This window comes from Cebus imitator, unplaced genomic scaffold, assembly GCF_001604975.1.
Source record: "Cebus imitator isolate Cc_AM_T3 unplaced genomic scaffold, Cebus_imitator-1.0 Scaffold525, whole genome shotgun sequence".
In the NCBI taxonomy this organism is placed as follows: Eukaryota; Metazoa; Chordata; class Mammalia; order Primates; family Cebidae; genus Cebus; species Cebus imitator.
The window spans coordinates 90,058-111,005 of NW_016107840.1; the positions used below are offsets into that span (position 1 = coordinate 90,058).

Here is a 20,948-nt window from a genome sequence, read left to right on the forward strand (position 1 = left end):
ATGAGGAAGTTTACAGCAAAATGCTAACAATAGTTATATTTGGGTCCTGGAATTATTGGTGATTTTTATGTTGTTTATTCTGTTTTTCTATCTTTTCCAAACTTACTATAATAAGCATGTGTTGATACTGTAATTAGATTTTTTAAATAAACTATTTAAAAATAAATAAATAAATAAATAATTGTAGATGGAAATCAGTTGTGTTTGGCAGAAGATTAAATAAAAACCTTTGATTCAGACAGTTTATGGTGTATATTAAGCATTTTTAGACTAGTTGAACATCTCACTTTGCCCCAATTACAAAAATAGTCGAACAAACAACATAAAACATAATAAAGGAAAACCTCACTTGAAGGCCCAGGTCAACATCTAAGCTCATTGAGACTTAGATAATCAAGTCTACCTCTTCAGTAGCTTTGCATGGATGGCCTGATGGAGGGCAGGTGCCCTCTGCTCCCCTGAGCTATCTCTCACTTCCCCAGTGCCTTTTATGGATTGACAGTAGCCCCTTTCATAGAAGCTCACAGTCTAGATTAAAAGTGTTTTAATTTATAGACACCCATAGTGCACACCTATATACTGAAAAGATAGAGAAGAAAGAAAGATTTATGGAATCAATCGTTAGCACCTTTAATACTTCTTGATTCTTGTCGAATTTACTTCATGGAGAGGTCAGCTCATTTGCTACCCTCTGAACTACTGCCACTAAAACTTAATTACATCCAGAAAGAAGGACACTTGTATGCCAGTCTATCTATGGTCAGTTGAGGAATATGACTGTTTTTATATGCACATGTAACCCAAATGTCCAATATAAATTGGCTTATTTTTTTAAATAATTTTAAAAGTTGGGAAAAGTTTTATTATTTGGCATGCTTAAATATTGATTGTTAAGTATTCTTCATCATCATTTACCAAATGTATAGGCAGAATTTTAAAAAGCATTTAATAAATTTTTTTCCACTTATCAATCATTTATTGCTCACATCAACTTGAAGAGAGACCAAATCAAGAGACAAAAAACAACTCAATGGAATTTCATATACAAAAACAGAGGTAAACAATTTTACTTATTTCTCCACTGACCTGTTTATATGTTCTCTCTGCCACACACATCATGAAAAAAAAATCCAAATAAGACACAATCTTTCAAAAAACATTAATTATGGACAAATCAATAACAGGTATAACAGGTGATGCCCCACAAAAGAGAGTCAAGATGTCCTCAGCTGAAATGGACTTCAGTTGGCCAAGGCTCTTCTCACGGAAAAGTCGATGTAAGAATGGAAAAAATGCCCATCCAATAGTGACATTATTTCCCAGCATCTGATAACCTACTCCTTGCTTGTACTGACCCTGCTCATGATGAGGCCACTTATTTCCAACACAGACATATCCATCTTTTTGTACTCATTCCCTTCCCAGATTATTGCTCTAACTCAATCAGAGGCAGGGCTTGAGCTCTGAAGCCAGAATAAATGGTTCTGCTGAAAAACATCCTCTTTGGGGTCATGTTTGTTCTGAGTGAAGGGTACTTATATGCGCCCTCTCACTATCACTGGTGGCAGAAGACTGGCACTCTGAGCCATGTGGCAGGTCATCCCATAACATATCCTCAGTCTCTGAGTCATGGCGGGTGCTGAATCTCTTCTTGACATGTTGAGGCTTCGAGAGCCACCACTCACACCAGATCTAGAGCCCTGGCTGAAGGCTGCTGATTCAAATTCTGATTCCGCCAGACTATCTCATTCCCACACAAGATGACACCACCATGTAGTGGTTTTCTTTACCTGAGAGTTTAGGTGCTTTGAAAGTACTGATTTTCTATCCTTAACTCCACAACCATTGTCACTTGTCCCCTTCCACACTCCTACACAATAGTATCATCTGTGTCTGTGCTTCTCCATCTTCCTCACTTGACACGTCATAAGATTCTCCATTACCCAAACACCGGAAAGCCTCCCTATGGCACTTTTCTCCATCTGAAAATTTTGCTTTCTCTCTTGTTTGCCACATTCTAATCTCTGGTCAACATTGTCTCTTCTTAATGATAGGATGGACACAACTTGGGTCATTGTCAGTTTCAGCCCCTTTATGAGATATGAATTTACTCTTTTAATCCTGTTGCCAAAGATAGTCTCCCCAAAACCACCAATAACGGGTACAGATTCCAAAGTTTCTACTCCTCTGACTTTATCAGAGGAGTTATTTCCATTTTCTCAGCTCCCATTGCCATTTACAGTTTTTCCTAATTTTCTTTTTCTCCGATTTCCATTGTTTCCTGATGGGCTTGCTAACTGAGTAGGAACAATCTGACAGTGGACAGTTCCCATGAGTAGCATAAGACACAGGCATCCAAGTACTTCATTTACATTCACAGTAGGCATCATCAAATATAAGACAATTGCTATAACTTGCATGAAATAAAGCAGTAACAGCCAAACAAAGATTCTTAAAGAGGTAACCTGAATCCACCAATTGCTGAACAATGGAAAAAATACAACTTGAACAAGCCCCTTCCGAGGCAGAGGTGTCCATGGAATTTCAGGTCTTGCTTTGGCAAATGTTAAGCCTCTGATTAAGTCAACATCAGTCAAGTCTGGCTTTGTTTAGCCTATTTTTTTTGGTTTGTTTTTGAAACCCTTAATCCGAGTCTGTTCAGTTGACTTTTCCCATATCTGCTGATCGTATGCTCCAATCTTCTTTTGGTGCCAGATACAGCGTCTCTCTCATTTGAGACCATCTGTGTATCCAGCCAGAGAATGGGATTTCACTGGTGCCCGCTGCCCTGCAGGCCAGCACCCAGGGCCTTTGTCCTCAGTGGCCAGGGTCCCTCCATGACGCTGGGGATGAGGCAGTGGGTCAGCAGGCTGCATCTTTCCCACTTGGCAGAGACACCCACGGGGCCATTACTATGGAGGCCATGGAGGCCGCCCCAGCCTCGGAGGTAGCAGACCACCCAGAGCCCTGAGGTGGCAAATTGATCACCCATCCACTGACATATGGGGTCATGGGCTGACCAGAAAATAAGCAGAGAATGAACTGAAAAATGAGGGAGATTAAAAGTGAATGAGGTCTTTGCTAGGCCTTTTTTTTTTTTTTTGTCATTTTACAGTGAGAATTTACGGAGAATGGCTCATTACAAACAAAATATATATAACATCTCTGCAAAGCCCAAGGCCCCTTTCATCCCCCTGTGGCTATAGTGAACAAGGCCCACTTTCCCACGTGGCTTCAGGCGCTGTGCTGGGTCCCAGCATGTGGACAGGCTGGGCAGCTGTGGGTGCCATGTGCTGTGGGCAGAAGTCCCTGATGTCCAGGCTCTCTCTCTAGCCTGATTTTCATGACTTGTGCACGAATGCCACACCCTGAGGCTTACATCCTGCCTCTGTGACCCTCCCTAGGCAGATGGGTCTTGAGAACGGGCAGCTATCTCATTCATCTTCCAGACAGGTGACCTTTAACTTGTGGTATGCCCTGAGAAGCCATCCTCTGGGACCAGAGACTGAGCATTGCTAAACATCTTGGATGGACTGAGGTGCTGGTACCACTCTCCATGAAGGCCACTGCCCGGTGACAGCCCTACCGGCATGTGCACTGTGTGTGAATCACATTTTACCATCCTGAGAACTTCCTTTCCTCCCACTGGTTTCCTTCATACAGCTAATCTCACAATTTTACCAGAACATCTGAAGATGCCCACATCCCACACTTTCTGTGCATGGGTACTCCTGGGCCACTTGTCATTAAGGCAATGCAGATGAGACCAGTCTGGAGTCAACACCAGTCTCTGAAACCCAGAAGGACTGCCCAGCTAACAGCACCTCCATCTTGGCCAAAGGCTTTGTCTAGGGTTGAGGAGCAATTTGGCTGGGTGCTCTGACTCCCCTCCTAAACAAAGTCCACCTCTGTCCCCAGAGTCACCTGGTGGGGGAGGGTCCATCTGCCACTATGCCATGCATTGGCACTGTAAGACAAGGACCCAGGAGTACAGGGATGGTGTCACTGTTGCCCCTTTAAGAATGATGCATTTCCCTTAGACTTTTAGGTACAGATTGGGGTTCAAGACCCACCTCCACCACTGTCCTGGGCAGACTCCCCAGACTGGGCCAGCTGCCTTGTCCGTGAGGTGAAGCGGAGGTACTCAAAGCACTGGCCAAGTCCCTTTCTCTGAAAAAGAACTTGAGCTGGCTAACTCCCCTGTGCAGAGGTGTTAGTGGTTCCAAAGTACCTTCACTCTTACTGTTTACTTGAAGGTGATAACCCCTCAAAAATAAAAACGTAAATCTCAAAGAAACAACCCCTGACCCCAACCAAAAAAAATGAGGTGGGAGAATAAAGGAGTGCTATGCTATTTGATGTGTTGTATGATCCTGGGCAGGAACCCCTCTTCTCCATCAGGATAGAAGAGATCCAGTGTCCTGTGCAATGTGGCATGAAGACCAGGTTGGTTGGGCAGCTGCAGGCTGCCCCTGCCCCTTGCTTTGGAGCACAGGCCCTAGCAGCCAACCTTAAAGGACTAGAGGTTTCCCACTCTCAGAGGACAGACCCCACTGTCAGGATTTAGGCTGGTGTCAGGAGGTGTGGGGATCCCTCTGTGGCTAGGGCAGCTGTTTCTTCCCAGAGCACACACTGTGCTGCCAGCCATCAGGCCTTCCAGTGGGATCCAGACCCAGGCCACACCCTGAGAGCCCTCCATCTGACACAGCTGGAGGACCTGGAGGGCTGTGGGGGGCTTAAGAGTTCCCAGGGGCCAGGGCTCTGATCAGCTGTGAGGGGTGTCTATCCTGGGTGGCAGGGGCCAGATGCCCTGTAACCAGCCACAGGAACTTGGCCTCATGGGTAGGCAGGAGGTGGTGGTGTCATCAACCACAGGGCACCGGGCGTCTACAGCACTTCCAGGAGAGAGGAGCCTGGAGGGGTCCTCAGCGCTGCAGGACTGGAGTCAGCTATGCTGTCTCCAGACACTCATATACTGTCCTGACAACAAGTGGCACCACCAGTCACGACTTCTCTCTCCAGGCTCAGTCCTGCGGTCTGAGGGGAGACAAACTCAAGGCTCTCCCCTTGTCTTGGGTCTGGCCAAAAGGCAACGAGGGCACTGTCGGGGCTGGACTTCCTGTGGACACAGTTGGAGTCAGGCTTGGGGTCTGACTCTTGAGACCAGGAGTTTGAGCCCAGCCTGGCCAACATGGTGAATCCCATCTCTACTAAAAATACAAAAATTAGCCAGATGCAGTGGCATGTGCCTGTGGTCCCAGCTAATCAGCTGGCTGATGCAGGAGAATCACTTAAACCTGGCAGGCAGGGGTTGCAGTGAACTGAGATTGCAACACTGCACTCCAGCCTGGGTGACAGAGCTGGACTCTGTCAATAAATAAATAAATGAAATACAGCTCTTGGCCTGGCACAGTAGCTCATGCCTATAATCTCAGCACTTTAGAAGGCCAAGGTGGGAGGATTGCTTGACCTCAAGAGTTCAAGGTCAGCTGGGCAACATAGTGGGACCCCTGTCTCTACAAAAACAAGTTTGAAATTAGCCAGGCACAGAAGCACGCACCTGCAGTGCCAGCTACTTGGGAAGCTGAGGTGGGGGATTGCTTGAGCCCGGGAGGTCGAGGCTGCAGTGAGTCATGATTGTGCCACTGTACTTTAGCCTCTCCAGATTTGTAGGTTTCATAATTTTAAGTCATTATCCTCCACCATCCTTTGCTTTAAGTTGTCATAATGACATCAGTTTTTCTGGAATTGCATTAGAGTCTATAGATGTGATTTTCTTATAGATATCCTGCACTCACATCAAAGCTGCATTTTTCTCTCTTTCTCTCTCTTCCTTTCCTTTCTTCTTCTCTCCCCACCCCCCTTTTTTTTTCCAGACAAGGCCTTCACCTCCTAGGATCACAGGATTCTCCTGCCTCAGCCTCCCGAAGGGATGAGCTACTACATCCCGCCAAAAACTGCACTAGATAAAAACATATTTGGCAAAAAGATCAAGGTTTCCCATCTGCTGGATGGCTGCAGTGATGACATTGAGAATTTCCTTTTTTTTTTTTTTTTTTTTACAAGGGTTCATGTATCTTGAAATTGTGGGCAACGGCAGCTGCAGGCCTCCGTCTACAGCACATGTCAGTCAATCCACCGTTTGCTTGTAGTGCCAAGATGTTTCTCTGCTGCTTGGGAGCACTTAACAGCATCACCAGTGGCACTTCGTATGCATTCTATTGTGTTCTTCAGGTTTACGGTATTACACTAAACATGAAAAATACATGAGAACCATGATGGATCAGGTTTCACGGTGGTACACAATCTACAGGAGAGACAGGTGCTCACACAGAGATGGCTAGTGTCACATGGCATTTGAAGTGAACACTCTCTACATGAGCTCACTGCAATGGTAGCAGGAGTGGCGGCAGAATTACTCCAGTAGTACAGTGTGTTCCCATTAATCTGTGCAGTTGTGACTTAATACTGCATCTTTACGTTTGTTTATGTTTCTCTGGGCTGAATAGCACCATGTACTGTGTTTGTGTGTATAACTTTTGATAAATGTTAACTGTTTATAATAGATTTCTGTATATTTTATGGTAGTAAATGATAAAAATAAACTAGTGTCTACATATATTTTATGCATATTCATGACATACCTTTTTCTTTTTGTTTCTTTTTGTTGAGAAGGAGTCTCGCTTTGTCACCTAGGCTGGAGTGCAATGGTGCAATCTTGGCTCACTGCAACCTCCACTTCCTAAGTCCTGATTCAAGCAATTCTCCTGCCTCAGCCTCCTGAGTAGCTGGGATTACAGGCATGTATCACCATGCCCAGCTAATTGTTGCATGACATACATTTTTCTTAACTTTTTCAATATTTCTAGGATACAAGGTTCATCTACAAGTTTCTTCAAATGGTTACAAATCTCCAAAAGATGTTTCAATATATTTATTGAAAACAACCCAGGCCAGGTGTGGTGGTTCATGCCTATGATCCCGGCAATTTCAGAGGCCAAGGTGGGAAGTTACTTGAGTCCCGGAATTCGAGACCAGCCTAAGCAACATAAGGAGACCCTGTATCTATCTAAGAAGATTTCATTTAAAAAATTTTTAAGAAAAGAATCTGTATGTAGGTGCACCCATGTAGTTCAGACTTATGTTGTTCAAGGGTCACCACTGTATATGAGGTGCCTATATAAAACAGATGGCCAAAAAAGTTAGTCTTATTTCCCCATCTGATCTCACTTTAAAGAGGTGTTTAGGTCTGAGAATTTTCACACATGTGAGGTCCCACAGTCAGGATGCCGAGGAGTGGCACCCCGCTTGCTGGAGTCCCATCCTCCCCACCACACCCAGCTGACTGGTGATGCACCTTCCATCCCTGTCACACTGTTGTCTCGGAAGGTCGTGTCAGTGGAGACACGCAGCATGGGATCTTTGTAACTGGTTGTTTTCACTAAGAATCATGTTTTTGAGCCCCATCCCCATTGCTCTGGGTGTCAGCGGCTTGTTCCTTTCGATTGTGGAATGGTGTTTGCCTGCACAGGGAGACACAGGTGGTTTCTCCTTTATCCATGGGAGGACATATGGTTGTGTCCAGATTTGGGTGATTATGGATAGAGTTGGTATAAGCATTTGTATAAAGGTTTTCATGAGAACACAATCTTTCCTTTCTCCAGGGAAAATAGCTGTGGGACTGCTGGGCCACGTGATAACAGAGCTGTCAAACTGCTTTCCAGTGGCACCTCACTACCTCACTATGGTTTGATTTGCATTTCCCTAATGACCAGTGTTGATTGTCTCTCATAGGCTTACTGTCCTCCACAGAGAGCGTCCTCTTTGGTGAGGGTCCAAGTGTTTTACTCATTTTTGTTTGGATGGTTCTCTAACTATTGATTTTGAGAATTCTTTGTATATGTCAAATACTTTCTTTGTTGGATGTGTGGTTTCCAAATATTCTCTCCCAGTCTATAGCTATCTTTTCAGTATCTTTTGCTATATTGTTTTATTTTGATCAAGTCTAATTAATGGATTTTTGCTTTTATGTGCACTTGGTGTCTTGTCTAAGAACTCTTTCCCTAACTTCAAGTTATGAAGATTTCTTCCTATGTTTTCTTCCAAAACTTTAAACACACACACACACACACACACACACACACACACACACACACACACACTGGAATATTTACCCAGGTAAATGACATCCTGTCATTCATGGCAACGTGAATGAGCCTGGAGGACATTATGTTTAGCAAAATAAGTCAGACACAGAAAGATGTTCTCATTTATATGTGGGAGCTAGTACCATTTTGAACTCATGAAAGTAGAGAGTAGAGTTATGGGCATTAGAGGCTAGAAAGGGTAGGGAGGAGAGAAGGCTGGGGAGAGGCTGGGTAACATACAAAATTACAGCTAGATGGGGGAATGAGCTCTGTTCTGAAACACCGTAGAGTGAATGTGGTTAACAAGAATTTATTGCATATTTTCCAAAAGCTAGGAGAGAGGATTTTGAATGTTCACAAAACAAAGAAATGAAAATGTCTGAGGTGATGGATATGCTAATTACCCTGACTTGATCATTTACACATTATATACACATATGGAAATATCACCCTGTATCCCATAAACAAATACAATTATTACATGCCCACTAAAAATGAAAGAATTAACTATCACAGTGATGAGCCCAGGAGCTCATAAACAACTTTTCGAATTCCCCGTCCTGAACTCCTCACATGCCATAATTTCCCTGGTCCTTGCCAGCTCCTAGAAGCTCATCTTTTCAGAGCGCCACCCAAGCAAGGGGATTATTTACTTCACTCTAAACCTAGCTTGCCATGACCATGGCGTCAAGCAATAAAAGGAAGGAAAGAGTGACAAAGCAATGGAGTATGCCCACCTGCTTAGGCCACCGCTCTACTTATCAGAAATGAGGTGCCAGTGGGCTACAAAGGACTGAGGCACAAGAAAATGGAGTAAAGAGAAGGGTTTCTTGCACTCTCTCTACATGGTAGGAGACTGTTTCCTGCTCCTCAGCTGGATCAGGAAGGCTGTCCTGAGCCCTGTCTTTTTGCACCCAAGTCCACTTCCAAGCTCAGGCCTCCTTGAAGACAGACTGCGAGACACCAGAGAAGGGAAATGGTAAAACTCAATGCTGGCTCAGTGTTACTCAAAATGTTTTTGAGACAGAATCTCACACTGTCACCCAAGCTGCAGTGCACTGGTGCAATCTGGGCTCACTGCAACCTCCATCTCCCAGGTTCAAGCCACTCTCATGTCTCAGCCACTTGAGTATCTGGGATTACAGGCATGTGCCACCATCCTTGGCTAATTTTTGTACTTTTAGTGGAGATGGCATTTCACCATGTTGTCCAGGCTGGTCTCAAACTCCTGACCTCAAGTGATCCACCTGCCTTTGCCTCCCGAAATTCTGGGATTATAGGCATAAGCCACCATACCCGAACCCTAGAGCTGTTTATTTTCTTCTTTTTTTTTCTAAGATGGAGTCTCGCTCAGTCACCAGGCTGGAGTGCAGTGGTATGACCTAAGCTCACTGCAGCTCTGCCTCCCAGGTTCAAGTGATTCTTTTGCCTCAGCATCCCGAGTAGCTGGGACAACAGGTGCGCACCACCACGCACAGCTAACTTTTGTATTTTTAGTAGAGATGTGGTTTCACTATGTTGGCCAGGATGGTCTCGATCTCTTGGCCTCCTGATCCACCAGCCTCAGCCTCTCAATGTGCTGGAATTACAGGCATGAGCCACCATGCCTGGTCAAGATTTTACTCTTGCAGTATAGATATGGGAATGCAACACTGTCTGTGGAGATGTATTCCAGTAAGAAGTACAAGACACAGGATAAAATGTATTTGTAGAAATTCTAATAGATTTGATTTTAATGATACTCACCCATAGTTTTAATCAAGATAAAATAGATGGCAGGAGATAATTATTTAGCTTTGTCAATATAACAGAAAAACTAATTGTCATACTTTTCCCATTTGCTCCATTATATTGGAATATTGGACAATGTTTGATACTCTGTGTCATACTCATTTTCTTAAATTTTATTTAAAACTTTAAAAATTATTGTTATTAAATTGGTTTGTGAAATATCTCAACACCACAGCAATTTATCAAATGTATCTCATGTTTCAAAATTCTTGTTTTAGAATCACATCAAAATTATTTAAAATTTAACTTAATAATATATGTGTCATTAAATATGCCAACACAAAGTATTGAATGTTCGACTCGGTAATAAACCTAAAATGAATCATTAAATTACATAACTTTTATCTCTAGTGACTTCAAAAGGAGCAATTTCAGTAAAAATGTTTCAAAAAAATCATTTTTAAAAATACAATGAAGACACGAAACTTGAAACTTCTATGTTTAAAAAAATTGTCAAGACAACTTTCTTCAGACCAGAATATATACTAGTTTATTTTTATTTTTATTTTTATTCTCTCACAATCATGGAGAATCAGGCCAAAAATAAAGTTAGAAATTATTCAAGAATGTCAGATCTGCTTAGAGTTATTTTTATAAGATAGATAGAAACAAATAAAATCTTTGTTTTTGTAAAGGGGTTTACATAGGTTTTCTTTAGGCTGTAAATGACAAGAAAAAGGGAACCATTTTCTACACATGTTCCAAGTAATAAGTCATATTAAATGCTCAATCAATATTTCTTCAATAACAAGCCAGCGCTAGTATCAAGTGCTAGAAATAAAAAACATTAAAGTTATTTCAATTATTCATTTTGAAATAAAATTTCAAGAACTATCTTTTTTGTCGTGGTGATTCTTCATCGGGTATGGATGAATGATGAGGCATAAACGACCAATGTAAAACATTCCAGAATAAAGACGGGGTCCTTGTCACATGGTCATGAAATATTAGGCTCACAGACACTTTGAAGGGTGAGAAAAATAAAATTTATTAAGCAAAAAGGATAAAGAGGAACCAGGGAGCCTCAGCAGAGTGAGAGTCCTGCTAGCGTAGGCTTCCCGCTTCACAGATTGAATTCCAGGTTCCACAAAGGAAGGGAAGAGGCCAGGCTCTCCACACTGCAAACTGTGCGAACTTCCCGAGGCTCCACTCCAGTGCTCACTCCTCCCAGCGTGCAGGCTGTTGGAGGTTCTCTGATGACCCCTTTATACACAGCCACCTCATTTCTCTCACTAAATAAGTACATCCAACTGCTGATAGAATGAAAATGCTGCTTCCTACTGTCAGGGGTAGTTTTGGGAAAACAGCACTCCGAGTCCCCTCAGAGGCCTATCTAAGGGTCCCTGGCAGAAGGGGTCATTGTCCAAGGCTCCAGCTGCTTGACCATTCAACCTTTGATGGCTGAAGGTGAGACAACACGCACCAGATTATTAGAAAACAGGTATCAAAACAAAACGAGCCAGGGGTGGTGGCTCACATTTGTATTCCCAGCACTTTTTGGAGGCTGAGGCAGGTGGGTTGCCTGAAGTCAGGAGTTTGAGACCAGCCTGGCCAACAGTGTGAAACCCTGCCTCTACTGAAAATACAAAACACTACATGGGCATGGTGGCAGGCACCTGAAATCCCAGCTACTGGGGAGCCTGAGGCAAAAGACTCTCTTGAACCCAGGAAGTGGAGGTTGGTGGGCCAAGATCTCACCATTGTATTCCAGCTTGGGCCACAAGAGAGAAACTCTTTCTTAAACAAAACAAAACAATTCAAAGTGAATCAAAACAAGGGGAGGGGTAAGGACAGCTCAAAAGTCCCAAGGCCTTTTACTAGCTTGCTCAGGGAGAGGGAGGCCAAAAACCCCACTGGTAAAAAGAAACTTGGCCCTTTGGCCAGCATGTTGTGCTTCTGGGTTCCCTTCCCCTGAGCCCAATCCTAAGCCAACCAGTTTAAGGTTTGAAAAATTCTCTCAGTTCGGAGGATGCATCTGAGGAAAGTGTCCCATAGTATAGAGACAGAATTACCTCTCTGTGAAGACAGGACAGAAGAGGAGAAAGAAAAAGATGTTTTTGCAAAGCAGTCCCAGGGGTTCAGGACGGATTTCAAAGAGGTACAGATGGAAGATGGATGGCTACCCATCTAAAAACAGGGGAGCAGGCACACCTGGTTTCCTTCTCTTCCTAGCAGATATATCCTGGGTATGTGAGGAAGAGAAGGGTGTCCTCTTTCCCTCTTCTGTCCTTGCATCCCTGAGTCCCAGCAGCCTTGGCAGGTGCCACCCAGAGCTGCCAAAGCAGCTTGCACTCATGAAGCAGGGAGGGCCTAGAGAATAGCAATTATCCACTCTTACCCATGTCTCTAGCCCACCTACTCTCAGTAGCCTTGGAGTTCCCTAGACCTCATTTATGCCACGGATACTACTCACCCATGAAGAGGAACAATATAGTGGATGAAACTGGAGACCATTATTCTAAGTGAAGTAACTGAGGAATAGAAAACCAAACATCTTAGGTTCTCACTCACAAGTGGGAACTAAGCCACGAGGGTGCAAAGGCATAAGAATGATACAATGGATTCTGGGGCCTTGGGGAAAAGGGCAGGAGGTAGGTGAGGGATAAAAGACTACACATTGGGTAGTGTACACTGTTCAGGTGATGAGTGCACCAAAATCTCAAAAATCACCACTGAAGAACAAGAAAGTAGGAACCGTGTTCTACATATGTTCCAAATAATATTAAATGCTCAATCAATCTTTATCAAAAACAAGCCAGCACTAGTACCAAGTGTTAGAAATAAAAGCATTAAAATTATTTCAAATATTCATTTTGAAATAAAATTTAAAGAACTATCTAGTTTTTTTTTTTTTTTTTTTTTGTGGTGGTGGTTTTGTGGCGTAACCAAACAGCTGTTACCCCAAAAAATATTTAAATAAAAAAAATTTGAAAAAATTTAAAATTCTACAATAGAAAAAGAAAAGAACTCTCATGAATCTTTAAGTCGTATTTCTGACAGCATGCCAAACAGGTTTCGTAGTTATGTGCTGTGTACACAATATTTCTCTACTATAGAGAGCGCTAATTCATTGGTGTAAACAGAAATACAAGTACATAAGTCAACCATTTTATCAATAAAAAGACTAGTCAAATGCTTTTTCACATTTATGTGACTTAAGTAAAATCTTTTATAAATAAGCAGGCTTTCAGATTATTGGGAAAATATTAGAAATGCTGTGAAAATTTCTAGCATTTTTGTTTGCATTTGTTGATCACATCATTTCATGCTTATTTCTGCAGAATACTATGAAGAGTTGTTATAAGTGTTATAAAACTATAAAATCCCGACCCAAAACAGAATGATATTGCTTGTGTAATTTTTGATAAAAAAGACATGGAATAATTTGATTTAATGAAAACATCTACATTCTGAGTTATTGGTAAAATACCCTTATATTTAATCTTAAGATAATTTCTTAAATAGGTTGGGCATGGTGGCTCATGCCTCTAATTTGGTAGTACTTCAGGAGACTGAGTAGGGGCCGATCACCTGATGGCAGAAGTTCCAGACCAGCCTGGCCAACATGGTGAAACCCTGTCTCTACTAAAAATACAAAAAGAATTATCCTGTTGGTGGCGGGCACCTGTAGTCCCAGCTACTTGGGAGGCTGAGGAAAGAGAATCACTTGAACCCAGGAGGCAGAGGTGGCAGTGAGCCCAGATTGCACCACTGCACTCCAGCCTGGGCAATAAAAGCAAAACTGTCTCAAACAAACAAACAAAAAAGAAAAGAAAATTACTTAAACACCTGAAATTCACAGCTATAAAAATGGTTAACAGGGAATTTACTTGAAATAATGACTATCACAGTTTTCATCATCTAGATAAAATATTAAATAATCTTGTAAATGTAATGGAATAAATGGTTGTAAACAGACTTGCCATATGATTTGGTATCTAAGGTTATTAACAGATATTAAGTAGCTGGGTAATTTCCAACTCAAAAAAAGTAGGAAAACATTTTAAAAATGTTCTTATTAGGAGGTCAATATCTTTAACTAATTCAAAGCTTTTATAAAAGTTATGTATAAAATGAGGTAACAGGAACCAGGAAATAAGAGAAGAAGGTTAAAGGTATAAAGAGGTATTTTTGATAAAGGTGAAAAAAACCAATTTTATATAAGAAGGAATCTTGTGTGATAAATTTTTTGTCCTAAAATAAAATGACCAGGTTGTTCAAGAAAGAGAATATTTAGGCAAAACAGAAAGTCTAAGCATGTTGTGAATCATCGATGTAAATTGATAATAAGATTAGTTGATGGGAACTTCGTTGTTTTTTTGTTTTTTTAGAAAACGGGGTGGTATAATCTAGCTGGATATAAGTAAGAAGAAAATCCTAATAGTCTTTCCAGAGGTGGGTCTTTTATATTAACAAAATTACACAAATACAAAATATAATTGGTTAAAACAAGGCTTTATTTAAAATATTTATTTACTTATGAGACAGAGTCTCACTCTGTCACCCTGCAGTGCACTGGTGCAATCTCTGCTCACTGCAACCTTTGCCTCCTGGGTTCCAGGAATTCCATCACAACTTTGCTTAAGTTTCTCTCCTTTCCCCAGCTCTCGGACTCTGCTCTGCCTTCAGTCTGAGTCAACATACAAACCCCATTTATGCCCCTCCTAAGAACAGGCTGACTTTTGGCTGAAACCTTCCCTAAGCTTGAATCTGATTTTGCCATTCTCCACTCTTCCTCCCACCTTCCTTCTAATCTTGTTTGCACCTCCATAAAAAAACACAGCCCTTTTCTGCCTCTTGTGAGATGATGCTCTGTGCTTTTCCCATTGTAATATTCCTTTAGAATAAAGTCACTGACTGCACTGTGGTATACACCGTAGAAAATGACAGAAATTTGCAAACTGAGTAATAAAAAGTAGTCAAGAGTGATAAGTGCATTATGTATGTAGACATTGTTAGAAATACAGTGGCAAGAAATCATTTCTGTATGATTATTTGCAAGGGCAAAGGTTCAAAACGTTCAAATTCATTAAGAATGAATTTAATTTGATTAAAACATTCTGAATTATGGCCACAAAAAAGATAATATCTATAATTTTTCAAAAAATGTCAATCCTTATAAAAACCATAAGATACTGGAAATAGAATGCCAAAAGGTTAATAAGCTCTTCAGTGGGTTAATTTTGAAGCTTTCCACTTTTCTAATCACTATTTCATATGACCTAGTCATAAATGTTGGCACTGGTGTTTGACTGAAAACCCACTTAGTAACTGTAAGGGTTATTGCCGAGTTTAAAATGAGGAAACTGAGGCAAGTATAAGAAAATTAAATGCCAGTTTATTCAGCTCCTGTTTGAGGTTCTATGGTCCCTGGAAAAGGGGGCCAGGAAAGTCACACTGACTTCCTGGGGCATGGGGCTTTTGTGGCTATGGGTAACAAGCAACAGCTGGGTGCTCTCATTGGCTCCAGGGGAGCGGGATTGGGATGGGGTGGGCCGCTATTGGTTGGCGGGTTGCTGGGGGGGTTTTCAGGTGGGAGAGCCGGCCAGGGTTGCATCAGCTGGAGCCTTCCAGGGGAGCCATGCGGCAGAGCTAGGTGCTGAGTGCAGAGCCTGGTGCCGGGTACAGAGTCAGGTGCTGAGTGCAGAGGTGGGTGTGTCTGACCTCCCAGCAAGGCAACCAGCCTTACAGTAACTTCATAGCATTATCTGCAGATCCCATGCTCTTTCTCTGTCAAGAAGGTAAGATGGCAAAGCCAGGTGATGCCTGAATGCCAAGGCACAAAGACAGACGTAGTATCTGCTATACATGCTTCCAGGAACGTTGGTATTATAATTAATTAGCTCCAAGAAGTACCTTTGCAACTCATTCCTGGGGAAGGAGAAACACAACAAAACCAACACAGGACCATGTTAGTTCACTGGGCTATCTTCAAAAACATTATTCTTTTGTAAGAAATGTGGTAAAGCTCTCATGTGCTCTAGTTTATTAGAACTCATGAAATAACTCACACTGGACAGAACCCAATCTAGCAAAGAAATACAAGAAAGCATGCAACTTTCCCAGTTCTCTTTGAAACTCAGAAAAAAACTTGTACCAGAAACAAAACATGAATGTAAAAAAATGTGTTAAAAAACTTGATTTTCCCCTATGCTTTCAAAGACATATTCACATTTAATATGGAGAAAAATGACATAATCTTAGGAAACATGGTAAAGCCTTCAGCTTTTTTATTTCTTTGAAAACATGAAAGGATTCAATGGGAAATTCCTTATAAATAGAAACATGTGATAAGGTCTTCAGTTGTTCCAGTTCCACATGAAGATAAGAACTCATTTCTGAAATAAAACCTATGAATGTGTAGAATGTAGAAATGCCTTCATTTACGTGATATTTGCTCCAAGACCCATGATAATACAAAATGGAGATGGACCTTATAAATACAAGAAAGCACATTGGATTGGAACCCTAGCAGATTACCAAATACAGAAAAGTTTACAGTTTTAAGAATTTCTTCAACATTGTTGTGAAAACTTTCCCTAGAGGGAAATCCTACTAATGTTCATAAATTGAAAAGCCTGATGCAAATTCATTCTTGTATAATCTTCAAAAAGGTACATAAGTAAATGTTATACTACCTCTATTTTGTTTCTCAGTGATTCTTCATTTGAAAGTGTCTTTCTGTACTTACTTCCGCTTCTTTTGCAAGAAAACATTGAGGTTACAATTTTATAGATACGTTTTAAACAATATTATATGCATTTAATAGGCAGTATTTTTTTGTTAAGTCAGGTATCAACACTTTTCACTAGTTATTTAAAAATATCACACTGAGCTACTAGAATGACTCCAAATTCTGTTTTGAAACACATGCAGGTGGGTTCCTATGCTAATGTTCAAATGGGGTATGGCTGCTTGCAGTCCATTCTGAATCCAGCACCCCAAGTTTGGGATGAGGAGAAAGGTGACAGCCTCCTCTGTACTTGTGCAGCTGACTTGGGGCTCATTCTTGAGCATTCCATTGCACAACTCAGACTTCATGCTCACTCTCCCAAGGCACCGCAATAGTGATCAGATGACAGAAATGATGGATGCCATTTATTAGCTGTCACTATTACAGGGCAGGAATACTCTGTACAACTCCAATGGTAGAAAGATCAGAGAGAGACATCTTGGCTAAACTAAACTCATTTTATGAGATGCCTTCTGGCAGGATGCTGGCCTTACAGTGTTTCTCCTGAGTTGAGTTAGAAATGAAACCACAAGGTGCTCAGCATCTGTCACCCCTGGCCACAACAGAATGTGGGGATGAGTTGAATGCACTGAAAGGGGAAACAGGCTGGAAGCAGCCCTCTGCTGCATGATTATTCACCTGTCCTGGCCAAAGGTTTTGTTTTTGTTTCTGTTTTTTTTGAGACAGGGTCACCCAGGCTAAAGTGCAGTGGCATGATCCTAGCTCACAGCAGACTCAACCTCCCAGGCTCAAGTAACCCATGCACCTAAGCCTTTCAAGGCTTGGAACTACAGGCTCATGCCACTCAGCTGGGAGATTTTTAAAAATTCTTTTTGTAGAGACAGGGTCTCACTTTTTGCCCAGGCTGGTGTTAAACTCCTGTGATCAAGTGGATACTCCCATCTGGGCCTCCCAAAGTGCTGGTATTACAGACATAAGCCACTGTATCCAGCACTTGGTCAAATGTGTAAATACAGAACTAGAGTAATCTTATCACTCTCATAGTAATCACTGTAAAGACTTAATTGTATAAAAACAATACCTCTACAGCACATTTGGTTTCTTGCTTTTAAAGTTTCAATGTTTTATCCACTGGCTACGTCTACAAATGCTTGAAGTTCTCTGGTATGGAAAGCAGTTAGGATATAAGCAGATATGTGGTTTTCTCATTGGTTTCACTGAAAACCCAGCTGAAACTACTTTGAACATTAACTTCCTATTCATATAACCACAAGGCTATGATGGGAATGTCAATCAGATATGTGAAATAAGCTGACCAGGACTTAATTTACTATAGGAATACATGCACTTCATAATCTCTTTTCTGTATTTCCATAAACATATTTTAACTGTGTAAAATATGGTATTTCACAGAATGATCATGTTTATTAATAGTAGTTATTGAAGAAAACAATTATCCCTACAGAGTATGTATCTTCTTAGTTTTGGTTGTTTTTTAAATGGCTGAATAGTGTACCCTTTACAAGTACAACAAATTTTCAGACTAGAAGCTGCTCAGTTTAACGTATATGTATGTGAGTGTGTGTATGTGTATATATATAAGTTGTTTATCAATAATGTCTTTAAATTTTATTTCAATCATTTTTGAGGAACGGGTGGTTTTGGTTACATGGATAATTTCTTTAGGAGTGACATCGGAGCTTGTGGTTCACCTACCACTTGAGCAGTGTACCCAATATGTAATCTTTAACCCATCACCTCCCTTCCAACCTTCCTCCCTAGTCCCCAAAGGCCACTGTATCATTTTATGACTTTGGATTCTCATGAAGAACACATGATATTTGGTTTTCCATTCCTGAGTCACTTCACTTAGAATAACGGCCTCCAGCTCCATCCAAGTTGCTGTGAAGGCCATTATTTCATTCTGTTTTATGGCTCAGCAGTATTCCACGGTATATATATTCCAAATTTTCTTTACCCATTAATAGATGGGCGTTGAGGCTGGTTCCACATTTTTACAATTGCAACTGTGCTGCTATCAACAAGCATGTGCATTTGACTTTTTCATATGACTTCTTTTCCTTTGGGTAGATACCCAGTGTGAGATTGTTGGGTTGAATGGCAGTACTGTTTTCCATAGTGGTTGTACTAGTTTACATTCCCATCAGCAGTGTAAGTATTCCCTTTTGACCTAATCCATACCAGCATAGATGATTTTTTGATTTTTTAATTATGGCCCATTCTTGTAGGAGTAAGGTGGTATTACATTGTGGTTTTAATTTGCATTTCCCTGATAATTAGTGATGCTTCTGAAGACAAATACATCCTAACAAGACTAACAGATGTTGGAAAGTTTGAAGAAAAATCTGATAGACACTAATTTTTAAAAGGTTCAATTTACAGTCAAAAAGAGACCATTATAAATAATCAACAGCAGAGGGACAAGATATTTGTCCATTGAACACTTTGTTGTAATGTTTTTCAATCTCCAAAGATTGTGAGCATAGCTCCTCTTCAGAGCATAGCTCCTGATACTTCTGCGTTCACAAACGGCACTATGTAAAACTGGTCATCTTGGTGCTGGCCTCTGTCATCACTGCCTCTGGAGCTCATATCTGTGGACACCTGCACACTTCCCTGTGTATTCTCTGACCTTGGAACTAGAGCTAGAGCCCCACCAGATTAGCTGCAGGTCTTGAGGTCAATCTACCTGCCACTATAGTGAAGCTGAGTGTTCATTATTACAAATTTTGCTCCCTTCAAGAAACCAGTTTACAAGCTGGGCACAGTGGCTCATGCCTTTAATCCCAGTACTTTGGGAGGCTAAGATGGGTTGGTCATCTGAAGTTGGGAGTTCGAGACCAGCGTGACCCATGGAGAAACAACATGGAGAAAGCCCTGAAGAGGGAAATTAAATAATAACAATAGTGGTCTGTAATTGCTACATAATAAACTTTACTCTGTTGTGTTCAATATAAAACCTAACCCCCAGCTCTGCTTGAAATTAACTAACTCCCTATAAAATCTACCTTAACTACTCTCCCCACTTTCTCAGCAAAGTTCCCGGGCATCTCAAGACTCCCATTTTTCTTGCAGACCAGCTGCAAGGTCACAGGGTAATATAACACCCAAAGAATGTGCAATGTGTTTCTCAGAATGTGATTTTCAAACGTAACGTATATCACAAGACATGTCACAAGTTAACTGTTCTTTCCTCTGGCTTCTGTAAACCTGTTAGTTGCTATGTCATCCTGGCTGTATAACAAATCAAGCACTGTCTTTGTTAGGCTCTCAGCCTTGGGATTCAATCCGCTGAGCTGGTGGCTACCTTAATAAAATCCTCCTCTTTCACCCATTGGTCTCTCCAATCTCCTGAATATTATGCAACACCCTATCTCTACTAAAAATAGAAAATTAGCCTGGTGTGGTGGCACATGCCTGTAATCCCAGCTACTCAGGAGGCTGAGGCAGGAGAACTGCTTGAACCCAGAAGGCGGAGGTTGCAGTGAGCCAAGATCACGCCATTGCACTCCAGCCTAGGCAACAAGAGCAAAATTCCGTCTCAAAAAAAAAAAAAAAAAAAAAAAGAAAAGAAACCAGTTTACAGATTGATGACAGTAGTGATTAAGAGAACTTTAGCTTCTGCAACTTTCAAATGACATTCATTTTCTGTTAAATCCTTTACTAAAATGGCTCTAGCAATATTGCCATGACAACTCAGTTTATACTATGAGCAAATTGGTAACTTAGCAGCCATTTGAACAGCAAACAAACATAACTAGTCTCTTCTTGGTTACAAGAAGCCTCATTTCAATTGTAAATACACACTGTGTTAATTCTGAATGAAAGTCTTTAAAAATTTTGGAGTGTACATTGTAGGTGTACGTATTTATGGGGTATATAAAATTATTTGATACAGGCCTATAATGTGTCATAATCACAGCAGGGTAAATGGAAAATCCATCGCAACTCAAGCATGTATCCTTTTATTTTGTTTTTTTTTTTTTAATAAATAATTCAATTACACTTTTTTAGTTACTGTAAAATGTACAGTTAAATAATTCTTGACTGTTGTCACCCTGTTGTGCTACCAAATACTAGATGTTATTTATTCTTTCTTTTTTTCTTTAACATAAGAACACTTTTATTTTAATCACTTAACACTTGTGTAGTATTCAATTTTGAGACTGAAACACTTGTTTCCCTTTCAACCGATTGGGAAACAGTATGAGTTGGCACGGCAGAAGTTAATCCTCACATTATTCAGCTAATGAGACAGAATCCTAAAACCTGATTCTAACTTCTGCCTGTATCCC

At 41.1% G+C, this 20,948-nt stretch overlaps 1 pseudogene; it reads right to left on the reverse strand.

Moving 5' to 3' along the window:
• Positions 1-1,027: 1,027 nt before the first annotated feature.
• On the reverse strand, positions 1,028-2,850 carry LOC108293204 (annotated as a pseudogene).
• Positions 2,851-20,948: the final 18,098 nt, after the last annotated feature.